This window comes from Myotis lucifugus, unplaced genomic scaffold, assembly GCF_000147115.1.
Source record: "Myotis lucifugus unplaced genomic scaffold, Myoluc2.0 scaffold_86, whole genome shotgun sequence".
In the NCBI taxonomy this organism is placed as follows: Eukaryota; Metazoa; Chordata; class Mammalia; order Chiroptera; family Vespertilionidae; genus Myotis; species Myotis lucifugus.
Window position 1 is genome coordinate 1,396,598 of NW_005871134.1, and position 17,167 is coordinate 1,413,764.

At 46.9% G+C, this 17,167-nt stretch overlaps 1 protein-coding gene across 1 annotated transcript in view; it reads left to right on the forward strand.

Moving 5' to 3' along the window:
• The first annotated feature begins 17,149 nt into the window (after positions 1-17,149).
• The window catches only part of THRSP (thyroid hormone responsive), a 12,652-nt gene continuing 12,634 nt past the window's right edge, over positions 17,150-17,167 (forward strand). Inside the window, exon 1 of the mRNA XM_023755913.1 lies at positions 17,150-17,165. The gene's annotated coding sequence lies outside the window, so the exon portion shown is untranslated. The remainder of the gene's footprint in view (positions 17,166-17,167) is intronic.

Sequence of the window (17,167 nt, forward strand, 5' to 3'; positions counted from 1 at the left end):
GCTAAGTTCAAATAGGTCTGGGGGCAAAATATCCACTTTTTTTCATGGTCAAAACCAGCAACAAGCCCTGGCTGGTTTGGCTCAGTGGATAGAGCGTCGGCCTACAGACTGAGAGACCCCGAGTAAGATTACGGTCTGGGGCGCATGCCTGGGTTGTGGGCTTGGTCCCCATTGCGGGGAGTGGGTGAGAGGCAGCCCATTAGGGATTCTCTTTCCTCTTTGATGTTTCTGTCTCTCTCGCTCTCCCTTTCTCTCTGAAATCAATAAAAGTATATTTTTTAAAAAAATTTTTACATTTAAAATGGACCTGGGTTGGTAGTGCCCTCAGATGCCTGACAAAGAAAATAAAAACCCTTCCTGTAGGCAAGGGCAGAGACTCCACACGAGTCCAACAAACTCAAGCTCACAATCTAAAGTCACAAACCACAAAAGGACACAAAGTACCATGAGCAAGAGTCAACAGATCCACACCACCTCAGATACTGAGATTACTGGATATAGAATATGTGTTTAATGTGCTTAAATCAACACAGGTGTGTATTTAAAACATGAGCAAGAAGATATGATTAAAAATCACCAGGCAGACTTGAAAAAAAGCCAGATAGAAATTCTAGAAATGAAAAATAAAATAACTGAAATGAAAAGTTACTGAAACTTAGTAGGAGTTGAGAACATGCAATCAAGGGAGCAATGTTGTACTATTTTTTATAATTTTGGCAAATATTGCTAATAATATGCCCGATGTGGTAAGGATGCAGGAAAACAGCTCCTCAAACTTAGTTGAGTGGAATGTGAACTGCTGTGATTTTTTTTTTTTTTGGAAAGTAATATGGCAATGTCTACTAAAATAAAACCCACCACAGACATCATTTGACCCAATATTTTTATTTTTCAGAATCTAATAGAAATAAAAGCACTACCCTCAAAGGATATATGAACACATATGTTTATTACTGTTTTGTTTGTGGTGGCAGAATTGGCAACAAAGGGGTACGGTTGAATGAACCAGGATTTGTTTGTGCCTTGGAATACTATGCAACTATTTAAAAGAATGAAGTATATCCTATATTTATTCATTCAACCATGATTTATTAAGCAATTAAAAATAAATACTGGGCCTAACCAGTTTGGCTCAATGAATAGAGCATCGGCCCATGGACTGAAGGGTCCCGGGTTTGATGCCAGTCAAGGGCATGTACCTTGGTTGCAGGCTCAATCCCCAGTAGGGGGTGTGCAGGAGGCAGCTGATCGATGTTTCTCTCTCATCGATGTTTCTGACTCTCTATCCCTTTCCCTTCCTTTCTGTAAAAATCCATAGAATATATTTTTTAAACATTTTTAAATAAATGAATAAATATTGGAGCTCTCTGAACTCTGACCTAGTTTGCGGTGACATGGGACCCATTATGGTGCCTCCCTCGGGAAAACGGTGAAGAAAATTGAGTCAGCCAGCATGCCAAGTACACTTGCTCCTTCAGTGGCAAAACTAAGATGAAGAGATGAACTGTGGGATCCGGCGCTGTGGTTCCTGCATGAAAACAGTAGCCGGTGGTGCCTGGACGTACAGCACCACTTCTGCCGTCACAACAAAGTCAGCCATCAGAAGACTGAAGTAATTGAAAGACCAGTAGAAGCTCCACAATTTGAAACATTGCTAGCCTATAATAAAGGGGTAAATTTATGTAACAATAAATAAATAAATAAATGTCTGTATACAGTGGGAATCCATTTGTGTAAAAACACAAACATAACCTCTTCTATAAATTTCGATATATTTATGTGAACAAATAATCAGAAAGGTGTAGAATGATACACACTGGGTGATACCACTGGTTATTGAGTAGGGTCAGTGTTGAAATGGAGAGGGACAGTTATTTATTTTTTTTCATAATATATCTTTGTATTATGTCTCTAGTTTCAGTGAACATGAAAAACTATAAAAGAGGAAAAGAAAAGGCAGCACCATAAGACAAGCACAAGCTATTCCTGGAGGAAGTCAGCATTTTAGTTTGGGGAATCTGGGAAGGCTTCATGGAAGAGGTGGCATGGAAGAGGTGGTAAGCTGGGTATTGAAGGAGGGAGAGGTTCGTTGAGAGAGGCTTGTAGGGGATTCTTCCCAGCACAGGGGTCAGCTGTGCCAAGTGAAAGAGGAAAATGGGAAGGAAATAATTATGTGCTGAGCACAGATCCTTCTATTAATCCTTCCAAAAAGATTTAATTGACAAATGAGGAAACTGAGGCGCAAAGAAGTTAAGTGAATGGCTTAAAGGCCAGACAGCTGGAAACTGGCAGAACCAAGCTCAGACTCCATCTCTTTTTCACTCCAAAATTCTCATTCTGTGGCTATGAATAATTGCTTTGTATCTGGGTGCTATGGTCTGAACATTTGTGTCCCTCTGAAATTCATATTTTGAAACCTAACGCCCAATGTGATAGTATTAGAAGGTGGGGCCTTTGGGAGGTCATGAGGGTGCAGCCCTCGTGAATATGATTAGTGCCCTCATAAAAGAGACCCCAGAGAGTTCCCTAGCTCCTTCCTTCCACCATATGAAGGCACAGGAAGAAGATGGCCATCTATGAACCAAGAAGTGGGCTCTCACCAGACACCAAATTTACCAGCGTCATCATCTTGGACTTCCAGCTTCCAGATTTGTGAAAAAGAAATATTTGTTGTTTAGACACCATCCAGCTTATGGGATTTTTGTTACAGCAGCCCAAAGGGACAAAAACGCTGGGCAAAGTATGTACCTTGAACATTATGACTCTGCAAATGGGACCAAGTGATGGGGAGGCAGCTGTGATGTCCTCAAGGCAGGCTTCGCTGCCAACTGTGTCTGGGTTGGGGAGCCTCCCACAGGCTCCGCACAGCCCACCTGTCCACTTCCCCTTACTTACAGTCCCACTCTTCCCAGGGGGCTGATCGGCTGCATGGGTCAGGATGATTCCACAGGGAGGCTGAGTTCTGAAGCGAGGAGGGCCAGACACTCGGAGGGACAGTGGGCACTTCTGACTGTACCAGGCAGCCTGGGCTTGTAGTGCTATTTTCTGTTTCTCCTCCAGCCCCGGCTGCCCTGAAACACGACCTGCACTCCCATGCCTTTCTGCCTTTGCTTATGCTGTTCCTTCAACCAGAATGCCTTTCCCCACCAGCTCATTCTCTCTGGAAAACTCCTACATAGCTTTCAAGGACCAACTCAAATGATCCTCCTCTTCCTTTGATAACCATGAGGACAATTATTTGACCCCCGCCATTCAAAATAAGAATTAGCACCTCCACTTTATGTATGAGGACCCCCTTCAGCACCGGGAAAGGAGAGACCAGGGTTCTAGTTCTGGTTCTGCCATTCGTGTCTCACCTTTGGCAAGTCTCTTCCCCTCTCTGGGCCTCAGTTCCCCACTCATACCCTGGTGGGGATTGGGATATTGTCTGAGATGCTCTCTGCAATCCTGTCTTGCTTGATGCTCTGGCAACAAAAGAATCAGACAGCTCTTTGGTGTTGCCTATGACTGGATCTTGTTTCCCTTTGGCCTGATTCCAAGGGCAAGCACTGCTTTCCTCTGCCCTCCTCCCACTCACCCCACTCTTTGTTCTTCTTCCTAAGACAAAACCAAGAGCCCCTCTCCTCTCCAGGCAGCTGGGCTTTGGGCCAGCAAGCCAAGTGGCAGCTGGGACTCAGATGAAAGGGCCCTCAGAGGGCTGCCTGTGGCTGAGTGCCCAGCCCAGCTCAACCCAGGCCTGGCAGCCCCGGGCCCAGCTGTCCCACGAGGCCTCCTGCCACCACTCCCACACAAGGCTCCCATTGTGAGTTCTACTGCAAGGGAGACCTCTGCCAACCCACAAGGACCCTCTTTCCTTCCCTCTGCTCCAGGCCTGCTGAAAAAATACCCAGGTCTTTAGAGAATGGTCCAGGGCTGGACCAGAGTGGCCTGACTTGGGGCCCACATTTTGGAGAGCTTTGTTCCATTTACTCTTCAGAACAACATTGGTAGCAGATAGTGCTATTCTTCTTTAGAGAGGAGAGACACATACCTGAGGGCCTACTATGTGTCAATCATGGCACCAGGCACTGGGAAAAGAGTAGTGAATCGGGGGACAAGAACTGACCTCCTGAAACTCATGATCAGTGGGGACACAGACTAATTGAATAGCCACGCAAAGAAATATCTGGTTACACAGCGTGCTCAGTGCTCCGAGAGGGAAGAGCAAGGACTGAGAGCATACAGATAATGGTGGGCTCACTAGTGAGGAGCAAGGGCAGTGAAGCCTTCTCAGGGTTGAGGTATGAAGAGAAGTACACAAGGCCCTGAGGTAGAAGGAAGGTGCTGAGTTATAGGAGGAACTGAAAGAAGGAGGCCTGTGACAGGAGAATAAGAGGGATGTCTCTTGATCATCTTTAGCTGAGGCAGCCTCTGGATGAAAAGGCCACATTATAACCGCAAAAGAATGTGAGTGCCTCCATGAGTCAACGTCGTAATCAATCTAGGTGCACTCCTTCCCCCAGGGAAGCCCCTTACTCTCCCCCAGGAATTCCTTATTTAGAAGCAAGTCTCTTTAACTCTGGGAGCCTCACATTCTTTACTTCAAAAATGGGAGTTGTAATGCCCCTACCGCAAGCATGTCAAATTGCCGCCTGTGGGCTGCATGCGGCCCACAATGAATATTCTTGCGATATGTAAGGAACATTTTAATAAAAATTTCATAAGTTAATTTTTATAATATCCTGTTACACATAATCCTATATAATAAGGAGGTAATATGCAAATTAACCCTCACGCCCTCACAAGATAGCTGCCTACCACTAGGCTGGCAGGGGGGTTAGTGAGGGACGACCAAACGACTGAACAGCAGGCTGTGTGGGACAACCAGGCCAGCAGGGGCAGTAAGAGGCGACCAGGCCCGGGGGGAGGGGGAGGGCAGTTAGGGGCAACCAGGCTGGTGTGGGGGGGCAATTAGGAGCAACCAGGCTGGCAGGGAGCGGGCAGTTGGGGGTGACCAGGCAGGCAGGCAGGTGAGCCATTAGGAGCCAGTGGTTCGGGATCGGGCCTAAACCGGCAGTCAGACATCCCCCAAGGGTCCTGGATTGGAGAGGGTGCAGGCTGGGCTGAGGGGACGCCCCACCCCCCCAGCCCCTGTGCATGAATTTCATGCACTGGGCCTATAGTTATTAATAACAAACTACAACATTCGATAATGACTGATTACTATAATTGCATTCATTTCCCTTACACGCCTTACGTGCAGGCACACCATTTCTCTCCACTAATACTAGCAGCGAATATTTTAGCAGCCGATTGTCACGTCATTAGTCTTGAACGGACTTGTTTGGTTGCGCAACAGGAAATATTTAGCTTTTGAAGAACAAGAAAAATAGGTTTATTTACATTACACTTATTAATTTGTGCAGTAATTCAGTGTCTGATAAGTTAATGTTCAAGGAAAAATATTAATTTTTATTAACATGTTCTATTATTTTATGTTACGTACTAGGCCCCAGAGAAATGCTGTATCCCTCTTGTCTTCTGCCGTTTCACTTTCTGCAGTTTCAGTTGCCCATGGTGAATTGTGGCACAAAACTATTAAACGGAATATTCCAGAAATAAAAAATTCATACATTTTAAATTGTGCGTCCTTCTGAGTAATGTGAGGAAATCTCCCACCTTTCCTCTCCATCCCACCTGGGGCGTGAATCATCCCTTTGTCCAGCATCTCCGTGCTGCTACACAGGCGTGGCAATCCAGGCTATCAGATCAACGTCTCAGTACCCCAGTGCCTGTGTTCGAGTGACCCTTATTATACGTCATCATGGCCCCAACCCACAAATAGTGATGCTGGCAGTTTTGAAATGACAAAGATAAGCCGTAAAGTGCTTTCTTCTTCTTCTTTTTTTTAAAAATATATTTTATTGATTTTTTACAGATCATACGATGGGGTTGCCAAGAGTTAGAAACATCGATGAGAGAGAAACATCGATCAGCTGCCTCCTGCACATCTCCCACTGGGGATGTGCCCGCAACCCAGGTACATGCCCTTGACCAGAATCGAACCTGGGACCTTTCAGTCCGCAGGCCGAGGCTCTATCCACTGAGCCAAACCGGCTTCGGCCGTAAAGTGCTTTCTTTATGCAAAAAGGCAAGATTCTTGACTTAGTAAGGAAAGAAAAAAATCATACGATGAGGTTGCCAAGATCTACTATAAGAATGAATCTTCTACCTGCGAAATTGTAAAGAAGAAAATTTTCTGACACAGTTCAAACTGCAAACGTTACGGCCACCATGTATGATGAGGCTTAGTGGAATGGAAAAGGCATGAAACTTCATCTTAGGTATGTACATGTAGGAAAAACATGGTACGTATAGGCTTTGGTACTCTCTGTGGTTTCAAGCATCCACTGGGGGGGCTACTGTATTTGCTAAATGAAAAAGTGTCAAAGGAAAGGAACAAATATTTATTTTAAGTGCCTGCCCAATGCCAGGCATTTTACATAAATAATCTTATTTCCTCTTCAGCACAGTCTTACGAGGTCCACGTTGTTATCCTGTTATGCTGAAGAGGAAACCAAGGTAGAAGAGGGCATGTGACTTTCCCAAAGCCACAGAGCCTACAGCTGGGGTTAAACACAGGTCTCTCTGATGTCAGAGCTGTGCTTGTCCCACAGTACCCCTGTGTGTGCCCCCTACACAGGAGCTCACAGTGGGGGGAGAGGAGGTAGGGCCAATCCGTGGAACTCTGTCATTCCTGGACAAACAGACTTCAGGGAGCAAACAGTGTTTGCTGCGGCCACTCACCTGGCACTGGCCACTCCCAGGTCCGGTGGACATACACCCTCCCAGCCCAGGCAGGAAGCATGCTCTTCTGTTGGCCCTCAGGCTCTTGGCTCAGCCCTATCTAGTCTGTGAGCCTCTGCAGAAACCCTGTCCTTGTCTTGTTTGTGGGGCTGCCTGTGTCTAACAACCTGCCCACCCAGTTCACAAGAGAGGGCTCTGAAGACTGAGCCCTGCATGCAGGCTAGTTCATCAGCTGGTGCTAATAAAGAAGGCGGTCCTGCTCGGCTGGTGTGGCTCAGTGGTTGAGCATCGACCTATGAACCAGGAGGTCATAGTTCGATTTCTGGCCACGGTACATGCCCGAGTTGTGGGCTCGATCCCCAATTGAGGCATGCAGAAGGCAGCTGATCAATGATTCTCTCTCATCATTGATGTTTCTCTCTTCCTCTCTGAAATCAATAAAAATATATTTAAAGAAGAAGAAGAAGAAGAAGAAGAAGAAGAAGAAGAAGAAGAAGAAGAAGAAGAAGAAGAAGAAGAGGGAGGGAGGGAGGGAGGGGGAGGGGGAGGGGGAGGGGGAGGGGGGAGGGGAGGGGAGGGGAGGGGGAGGTCCTCCTGCTAGGTCTCCAGGAGCACACATCAGGCCAGGCTGGTACCTGGGAGGATCTATTCCTCTCTCCCTCCTTTGTCTCAGACCCTGCCTACTTTGCTCTTTAAAATCAATGTCACCCAAATGGGAGAGCTTCTTGGGATGCTAAGCAGTGTTCTTTTGTCTTGGGCTGGGTGATGAGTTTATCTTACCAGACCAAATCGGGTCCGAATGCTCAGTAGGCGCCAATCAAAACACAACTCCGAGATGATTTTAAGAAAAAGGAACTTTATTGCAAGCCAGTGAGCAAGGACACACCAGGGATCGTTCCCAGAGCATTGTGTCCCTGAACAAAGTGTCTAACCCATCTTTATGAGGGGAAGTCATGCATAAACATCGAAGTAGACTTTGTAATTGCATGTATAGGTGGTGACAGTCCGGGGCATTCAAAGTCAGGAAACATGGTTCTACATACATGGGCATGTTCAAGTATGATAACGAGGGTGTCCGTTCAGGAGGAGGCCATCGGAGAGTCCTTCAGCCTGCTCCAGCTGGTTTTAGGCGATTCAGCAGGTTTCCCCCACTGGTCCTGCAAAACAACCCGGGTTTGTTCCTGAAAAACAGTCCTGGTGATCCAATGTCAGAGATTGCGTAGGGATGGATAAACATCTGACCAAGTCGTGGTCTTTCTGTGAGACTTTCAGCAAGTTGCAAGACAGCATTACACAAACCTTATCAACGTTAGAGTGATCTAAGTGGGGTTACAGGTTAACTGAGGCAAAGTTATAAACTGTAAACAAAGGTTCATCTATGCTAGGCTCCCTACTAGGCTACATGTGTAGATTAGGTTACAATTACACAGGTGTGTTTGGGTTACTTTTTGTGAAAATTACTTGGGTGCATTCCTCCGTATATACTTCAATAGAATGTTTACCAAAAAAAAAAAAAAAAAATCATGCTACCCACTCATGCCCCAGGGTTCCCTACCTGGCCAGCTAGGAAATGGGGCACCATCTTTCCAGCCGTCCTCCCTCAAAACTCCCCAAAACACACCCGGAGTTCTTTTCATCTAAGACAGGCATGTCAAACTCGAATGTTTTTGCGGCCCAGCCAATATAACGGTATGTAAGAAACATTTTAATAAAAATTTCAAAACTTAATTTTTACAATATCCTGTTACACATAATTATTAATAACGAACTACAACGTTCGCTAGGGACTGATTACTATAAGTGCATTCATTTCCCTTACACGCCTTACGTGCAGGCGCACCATTTCTCTCCACTAATACTAGCAGCGAATATTTTACCAGCCGATGGATTGCCATGTCATTAGTCTTGGACTGACTTGTTTGGTGTGTGCAACAGGAAATATTTCGCTTTCGGAGAACAAGAAAAAATAGGTTTGTGTTAGGCTTATTAATTTGTGCAGTTATTCAGTGTCTGGTAAGTTAATGTTCAAGAAAAAGTATTAATTTTTATTAAAATGTTCTATTATTTTATGTTAACGATGACTCATTTATTTCAGCCCTTTGTATTCAGCATGTCTCTATCGAAATACACCTACGTTTCTATGAAAATTGAAGCTTTTGTTTTTTTTCGGCCACATAAACTTAAACCTTGTTTATTTGGCCCGTGTGAGTCTTTGAGTTTGACATGCTTGATCTAAGAGTTTCTGACTGAATCCTGCCCAGCAAAGACAGGGTAGAACAAAGTAACCAACATGGACGGTACCCCACAGCCTGAGTCCTGGTGGGGAGCTCGTCCCTCCCTCTCTGAGATACCTCTGGTCCAGTCTGAGGGAGAGATTGGACCTCCTGCCTATTTCCCACCAGACCTTCTTTTCAGGGCATTGTCAGCCTCTGACTCAGCTCTGAGTGGGGGTTGGTTACTGTTTATCCTCAGGACCTCTGCCAGCTTGTCCTCCTCAGGTTCTGGGAGATAAATTAATTGCAGCCCATCAGCTCCTTATTCACTGGCTGCCCAGGCCCAGTGCAGAGGCCCTAGGTCAGGGGTGGGCAACCTTTTTGTGAGTGCGTGCCAAAACCAGCAAAATCTCTGACTCAAAATTCTTCTGCATGCCAACCCTAATTTTTTGAGAACATGTTACGCCTACTTGATATCTCTTAAGGTGTACGTATGTGAAGAACCTTGAAGAAATAATAAAATTCATTCGAGCGACAAAAACACAGTCTATGATGATGAAAGATACATTTATTTTTTAATGTATACATGTACACTGATAGTCCGATAGAAAACTTTATGACCCCGTTTGATATTATCAGTGGGACTTTTGCTGCTGCATCACTGATGACAGAGATTTTACATCAGGTTTATATTTCGTGACCTTCAGAGATATGCACGAGCTACTACTTTCATCCGTCAGGCTACTCCTATTACGAGACTTAACAAAATTCATCACTGAGAACAAGATTCACAAGCGTATGTGGATGAAACCAAAACACTGGTTGGATCTAGGAAGGCAGGGAGAGTTAAGGCAGAGGCATAGAAATTGCTCTTCCCCTCTCTCGTCAATCCATGTCTATGGTCTTTAAGATAACTTGTTATGTAAAATTATTTATTTATCTAAGATGCACCTACACTAAATTTATCTGAAAAATAAAAAAGTTGATATTAAGAAAAAATTGTAAATGGAAGATTATAAGAGAGGGTTTCGCGTGCCAGCAAAAGTTACTGGCGTGCCAGGGGTTGCCCAACCCCGCCCTAGGTGATTACCCTACATAGACATCTTTTCCCACAGCCCCAGGACACCTGAACCCAAAGGAAGGGAGGGCTCTGCACACCTGGTGGGTGGGGATAGCAGAACTCCCTGTGGCTGAACACAGCCTGAGGGTCAGATCCGGCTCCTGGTAGCAAGCCACAGAGGCCAAAGCCAGCTCCTTAAACAAAAAGGGAATTTTTTAGAAGACCATCAATGTTGACAGAGGAAGGGATCAGGCCCAGTGGCAGGAGCCTGGCAGGGATCACACTGCAGAACTGGCTGGCTTCTGCTGGTCACAGTCAGGCCCCTGGCTACACCAGGGGCAGGTAGAAGAAGGATCGAATCCCTCTGACTTCTGTAATTTGAGCAGGGACTAGGACTTACCCCCAGGCAAGACTTTAATGGGAATTTCCCCCGAGTGGGAGAGCATGGGGTTAGTAGGAAAGGGTTAGGGTCTGGACTTGAGGTTGTCAAAAAACAACTGTCTCTTTAGCACAGGCTTGAACTAAACTGAAGACAACTTTGAGCTCAGGTAGGGGAGAGGTTGTGCCACCCCCCATTACTAATACAATTTGAATCATACCATTTTAAAGATTAATTTAAACATATATGTAATTATTTTTTTAGAATATATATTTTTAAATATATTTTAATTGATTTCAGAGAGGAAGGTAGAGGGAGAGAGAGATAGAAACATCAATGATGTCAGAAAATCATTGATCGGCTGCCTCCTGCACACCCCCTACTGGGGATCAAGCCCACAACCCGGGCATGTGCCCTGGACTGGAATCGAACCAGGGACCCTTGAATCGCAGGCCAATTCTCTATCCACTCAGCCAAACCAGCCAGAGCTAAAATATTTTTTATTCATTTCAGAGAGGAAGGGAGATAGAGAGAGAGAAACATCAATGATGAGAGAGAATTATCAATTGGCTGTCTCCTGCATGCCCCCCACCGGGGATTGAACCTAAAACCCGGGCATGTGCCTTGTCTGGGAATTGAACCATGACCTCCTGGTTCATGAGTTGTTACCCAACCACTGAGCCACACCAGCTGGGCTTTATTTATATTTGTATCCTGAGGATTTTCCCATATTATTAAGGCTTCTTCTGCACCATTATTGTTAATGGCTGTATAGCATTGTATGTGTGAATGTATCATTTCTTCCTTTTTTTCTGTCTTTTTTTCTACTTTACTATAAATAGCACTGCAACAAGCATCCTTTAGAGCTAAGTAAGGAACTGTGCAGGAAGTATCCACCTTTCTGAGGATCTTATTCTTTGTTGCCAAGTAACTAGAAAGGCTGCATCTACCACTGGGCACACGGGTGTGGCTGCCCTAGGTATGTTTTTGCCCCATGCTCAGCATCTGACCTCTCAATAGGGCTGCCAGGGCTGTAGTCGAGGGCTGAAAACATGAGCCAGCGTATAGCCAGGGCCTGAGAACCAAGTCAGACCACCTCCACCACATGTCTTGCTGGCATCTGAAACAAAAGCAATTTTTTCTGGATTGATCCAAAATGCCGGCTAAGGCACTCACCCACTTCCTGCTCCGTGTTCTCTTTTCTTTCTCCCCTCTTCTCTTTCTTCTCACTCCCCTCTCACTTTCCTCGGTTTCCTCCTTTCTCCTGCACCGCTCCTTTCTGTGTTTCCCCTTTAACTCTGGTATTCTTTCTCTCTGCCTCTTTTCTCTCTGTGTGTCTCTTTGCTTTCTCTTCCTCTCTACTCTTTCTCCTTCACTTTTTATTACCCTCCCCCCCTCCAATCCAGCCTTGTTTCTGTCTTTTTTTTTCTCTTTCTCCTGGTGGCTCTCAGTCTCCACCCACCCACCCACCCACCACTGGGCAGAGTGAGTCATAATTTCCCCAGGCTAGATAAGGCATTTTCCTGGTAGGGCTGGATTTGAATGAGAGGTGAGTTTGCCTCCCACAAAGGGCAAAACTAATAGATCACAGAGTTGGGAGCTGCCTGGTAAACCAGGGTGACTCAGGGCTTCCAGGTTGGGAGATACACAGGCCATCAAGCTTCTCTTAGAGGCTCTGTCACGCTTGGGGGGTCAGCGCCCTGTGCCTGATGACTCCCCAGGGCAGCCTTGGCATGGTGCAGCAGCCTGTGGTCGCCCCAGGGAGCAGGCCCCCTCTCTGTGGGCAGACTCAGGGCTGGACGCTGGGGGACCAGGAATGCAGCAGATCCAGGCCCCACAGCCAGCCATGGTTCTCACTGTGTGGTCTCACATCACAGTGATCAGGTAGGACAGCGGTTCTCAACCTGTGGGTCGCGACCCTTTGGGGGTCGAATGACCCTTTCACGGGGGTCGCCTAAGACCATCGGAAAACACATATATAATTACATATTGTTTTTGTGATTAATCACTATGCTTTAATTATGTTCAATTTGTAACAATGAAATTGGGGGTCACCATAACATGAGGAACTGTATTAAAGGGTCGCGGCATTAGGAAGGTTGAGAACCACTGAGGTAGGATGTTTTAAAAATATAAATTTGCCCTGACCGGTTTGGCTCAGTGGATAGAACATCAGCCTGTGGACTGAGGGGTCCCGGGTTCGATTCCAGTCAAGGGCATGTACCTTGGTTGTGGGCACATCCCCAGTGGGAGGTGTGCAGGAGGCAGCTGATCGATGTTTCTCTCTCATCGATGTTTCTAATTCTCTATCCCTCTCCCTTCCTCTCTGTAAAAAGTCAATAAAATATATTATATATATATATATATTTATATATATAAATTCCTGGGCCCCATTTATCTTTATTAAACCAGAATATCTGGGGATGCGGGTCAGGAACCTTCAGGTTAAAGGCAATTGAGATGCAACAGGCATTTGTTGCAGCATTATTTGTATTATCAATAAATTGGGAAGACCCTGAATGTCCATTGGTGGAGAATGGTTAAATAAATGATGATGTTTCCTGCTGCAAAATAATATTCAGGCCCTAAAAAAGGGTGAGGCATTCACAGAGACAGAAAGTAGATTAGAGGTTGCCAGGGGTTACTTGTGTGTGTGTGTGAGTGTGTGTGTGTGTATAGGGGTGGAGAGTTATTGCTTAATGTGTACAGAGTTTCTGTTTGGGATGACGAAAAAGCGTCGACCTATGAACCAGGAGGTCACAGTTCCATTTCTGGTTGGTGCACATGCCTGGGTTTCAGGCTCAATCCCCAGTGGGGGGCGTGCAGGAGGCAGCTGATCAATGATTCTCATCATTGATGTTTCTATCTCTCTCTCCCTCTCCTTTCCCCTCTAAAATCAATAAAAATATATTTTTTAAAAAGATAGTGGTGATATTTGCACAATACTCAAATGTAATTAATAACACTAATTTGTATAATTAAGATGGTTAAAATGGCAAATTTTATGCTAGATATAAATATATGCACATAATTTTACAAAAAGAATGAGTAAGAACCATAGGCATTAATATGAAAAGATGCCAAAGTTAGCCCATTAAGTGAAAATGAAAACTGCAGACCAAGATGTAGAATGCTATATAATAAAAGGGTAATATGCAAATTAACCAAACAGCAGACTGGCCAGTTGCTATGATGCACACTGACCACCAGGGGGCAGACGCTTAACACAGGAGCTGCCCCCTGGTGGTCAGTGCGCTCCCACAGGGAGAGCGCTGCTCAGCCACAAGCCGGGCTGACAGCTGGTGAGCCTCTTCTGCCTCTGTGGCAGCGCTAAGGATGTCCCTATGGGGAGTAGGCCTAAGCCATCAGTTGGACATCCCCCGAGGGTTCCTGGACTACTAAAGGATGCAGGCCGGGCTGAGGGACATCCCCCACCCCCGAGTGCACGAATGTTGTGCACCGGGCCTCTGGTAAGAATTATAAAATTGTGTGTGCGTGCCAGGAAAACACACCACCCTCTTAAAAGTGGTTGTCACTGCAGGTAGGATTGGCAGGAAGATTCTTTATCCTTCCCGTGATATTAAAAAAAAAGTGGTAGGATAATGGGTGATTTTGACTTTCTTTTTAGTGTTTTTCATATAAAAATTTTAAATACACTCAACAAAGCAAATACTTTGTCCTCAAAGAGCTCAGAATCAAGTGAGGAGATACATACGGATCAAGGTAATTACAACAGAACACTAAGGCCTGTGGAGGCACAGAGGAGAGGGTGTCAGGTCAGGCTTCCTGGAGGAAGTGACATTCTGACTCTGGTCTTCAAAGTCCAGAAGGAGTTGGCCAAGTGGGAAAGCAAAGCTAGAACTTTCCAGTGGAGGGAGAGGAAACGTGTGAGAGACAGTGGGAGGCTCCAGAAGAGTCTGTTGAGTCCCAGTTGCTGAACTGCAGCGTGCCAACCAGAGAGGCTGGAGAGAGTCTCACGCAGGGAGTGACGTCAGATTTGTGTTTTGGGTAGATCCTCTGGCGAGGTCTCTTCTGGGTTGAGGTTAGAGACACTGCTCTCAGGCAAAGGCTGGAAACTAATATATATATTAGTGTCCAACCATCCGACCGGTCACTCTGATGTGCACTGGCCACCAGGGGGCAGACACTCAACGCAGGAGCTGCCATGATGTGCACTGGCACCGCGGACCTGGCACCCACAAAGCAACACTCGGCTTCCTTCAAGTGGGACACAGGCCCTGCCACCACCCCAGAGCAACACCCCACCAAATCACAGCCTTCGCTGCCAAGACCCCATGGTGCAAAATGCAGCCTACAGCCCAGCCCAGCATGAAAGTGTCGCAGTGGGTGCCGGGTAATGATGTCATGTAGCAATGCCCGGTGATGACTAGCCTCCTTGCAGTTTCTTCAGCCCAGGAACAAGACTTGCTTTATAGCCAGGTGCAAACATTTCACACTTTAACCAAATGTCTGTGAAGCATTTTCCTGTGCCTCATCTCATTTGATCCTCACAGAAGTCCTGGAGTAGGTAGGTAGGAGACTTGGTGGAATCCTATTTTCTTTTCATTAGCCGGAAAACGGAGATTTAGAAAGCTTAGAAACTTGACCTGACTGAAAAGAAATGAGATGGTGGACCTTGAAAATGACTTCAGGTTTTCTCACTGCACAGAATATAGTCAAACTCTGCTGCAGTTAAATATTTCACCCTTTGTTCTCCCTGCGTGATCTACAATAATAATCTGCTTTGTGTTATTTACTGCTGTGTTGCTGACAATCACCTGAAAGAGAAGTTGGGGTGCTTGACTGGGCTGGAAAAAGTTTAGCTACATCAGAAAGCAGGTCTAATTAAGCAAGTTTATTCTCTCTATATAAAAGGCTAAGTTGACTCGTGCATGCGCGATACATATAAAGCTCTCGCTGGCGCCAATTGTACATGTGTGTTTCGATCTGTCATTGCCGCTCATGAATTTGGTTGACACTTTTATTATAGAGAAAGGGCGAATAGCGATATTAAAATATTTCTTCTAATTAATTTCCTTTCAATGTGCACAAATCCATGCACTGGGCCTCTAGTAAGATATAAACAAAGACTTTTCCAGCCACCTCAGAATTTCAGCTGAGGTCTCAGCGAGAAACAGTGCCAGCCAGAGCCGCTGAGAGACTGGATCACCTTTGCAGGAGCACCTGAGAGGGAGAGCAGAGCTGAGACCTACCTCCTGCCCATCACAGAGAAAGCCAAAATCCCCCAGGAACGTGGGAGGATAATCTCTCTGGCAGTGGTTCTCAACCTTCCTAATGCCACAACCCTTTAATACAGTTCCTCATGTTGTGACCCAACCATAAAATTATTTTCGTTGCTACTTCATAACTGTAATTTTGCTACTGTTATGAATCGTAATGTAAATATCTGCTATGCAGGATGTATTTTCAGGGGTCGCGACCCACAGGTTGAGAACCGCTGCGTCTGGAGAGAGTTGTTAGTGCACTCACGGGGGGTCCTCCAACCCACACCCCACCCAGGAGGGAAGGAACTGCTCCCTCCTCACCTCAAACCCCGGGAGAGAGGCTTTAGAACAGTTTGGGGAGTCTTGGAGGAGGAGGCTCTGTGATCTGCAATCCGGTGAGAGCTAGCAAGTGCTGGGCTCCTAGGCAGAGGGCTGCATTGCAGAGTGTGTGTGTGTGTGTGTGTGTGTGTGTGTGTGTGTGTGTCCTGTAGGGCACATCTAGACCCTGCAGAAAGGTACAGAATGGAGGCCTTTCTTGAAAAAGACCCCGAGGAAGAGGGCTTCCATTAAGGTGTGAGGGGACTCCAGCAGAAGGAGGCCGGCAGTGTGGGGAGGGATGCAGAAGCTGTGGGGCTATCAGCAGCCTGAAGGAGGAGGCAACCCGCCCCCGTTTTAGGGGTCCTGCAGGAGAATGGGGGGTGGTGGGTCTCCCAGGAGCCCATCAAAGTGCTCTCATAGAAAGTGTCAGTGTTTGGAACCTGTCACGCCCAGAGGGCTCTGGTGTAGTTAGACTTCAACATCCACCCACCCAGCCCGGGAGGGGCCGAGGAGCAGAAGAGCGAGGCGAGATTGGAGAGAGGCTGCCCAGTTCCCCCAGCCCTTCGCCAGCCAGCAGGTGTCCCCGCCAGAAAAGGCCGCAGCGGGTGGAGGGCTAACGGGTGTGGATGGGGGTAGCTTTACTCTGACACTGGCCTGCGCGTAGCTTATTCGCGATTTGAAATTATCTGGCAATAAACGGGAGACTCTCAGAGAAGCCGGGGGAGCTGCCGAGACTTCATCCAGGAACAGTAGAGACGGAGTGAGCCCGCGGAATCTGTGCACAGGGCAGTGGCCGGAAGCAAAGGGCTCGGCTGCGTGCTTTCACCTGCAGTCAAGCCCCCGTGATAAACAGCTCAAACCGTTCAGGACGCCTCCCCTCGAACGAAGGGAGGATTTCCTCCCACTCTCCTCCCCACCGCCAACCCCTCTCTATTAAAACGGGGCGGACAAGTACCGCCTGGAGACTCGCGTGTTTCCACGGGCGACTGGCCTCCGCTCGCGGGCGGGAGCGCAGGGACCGCGTTGCTGAGCAGCGGCGGGGGCGCGGGCGGAGCCCAGGTCCTGGCCGGCCCGGCAGCGCCCCCTGCTGGCCGGAGCTGCAGCAGTCGGCTCCCGCCTCGGCGCCCAGTTCTGGGGCTGGGTCCGGCTGAGCCGGAGTCTTGCGGCGAGACCTGCATGCCTCGGT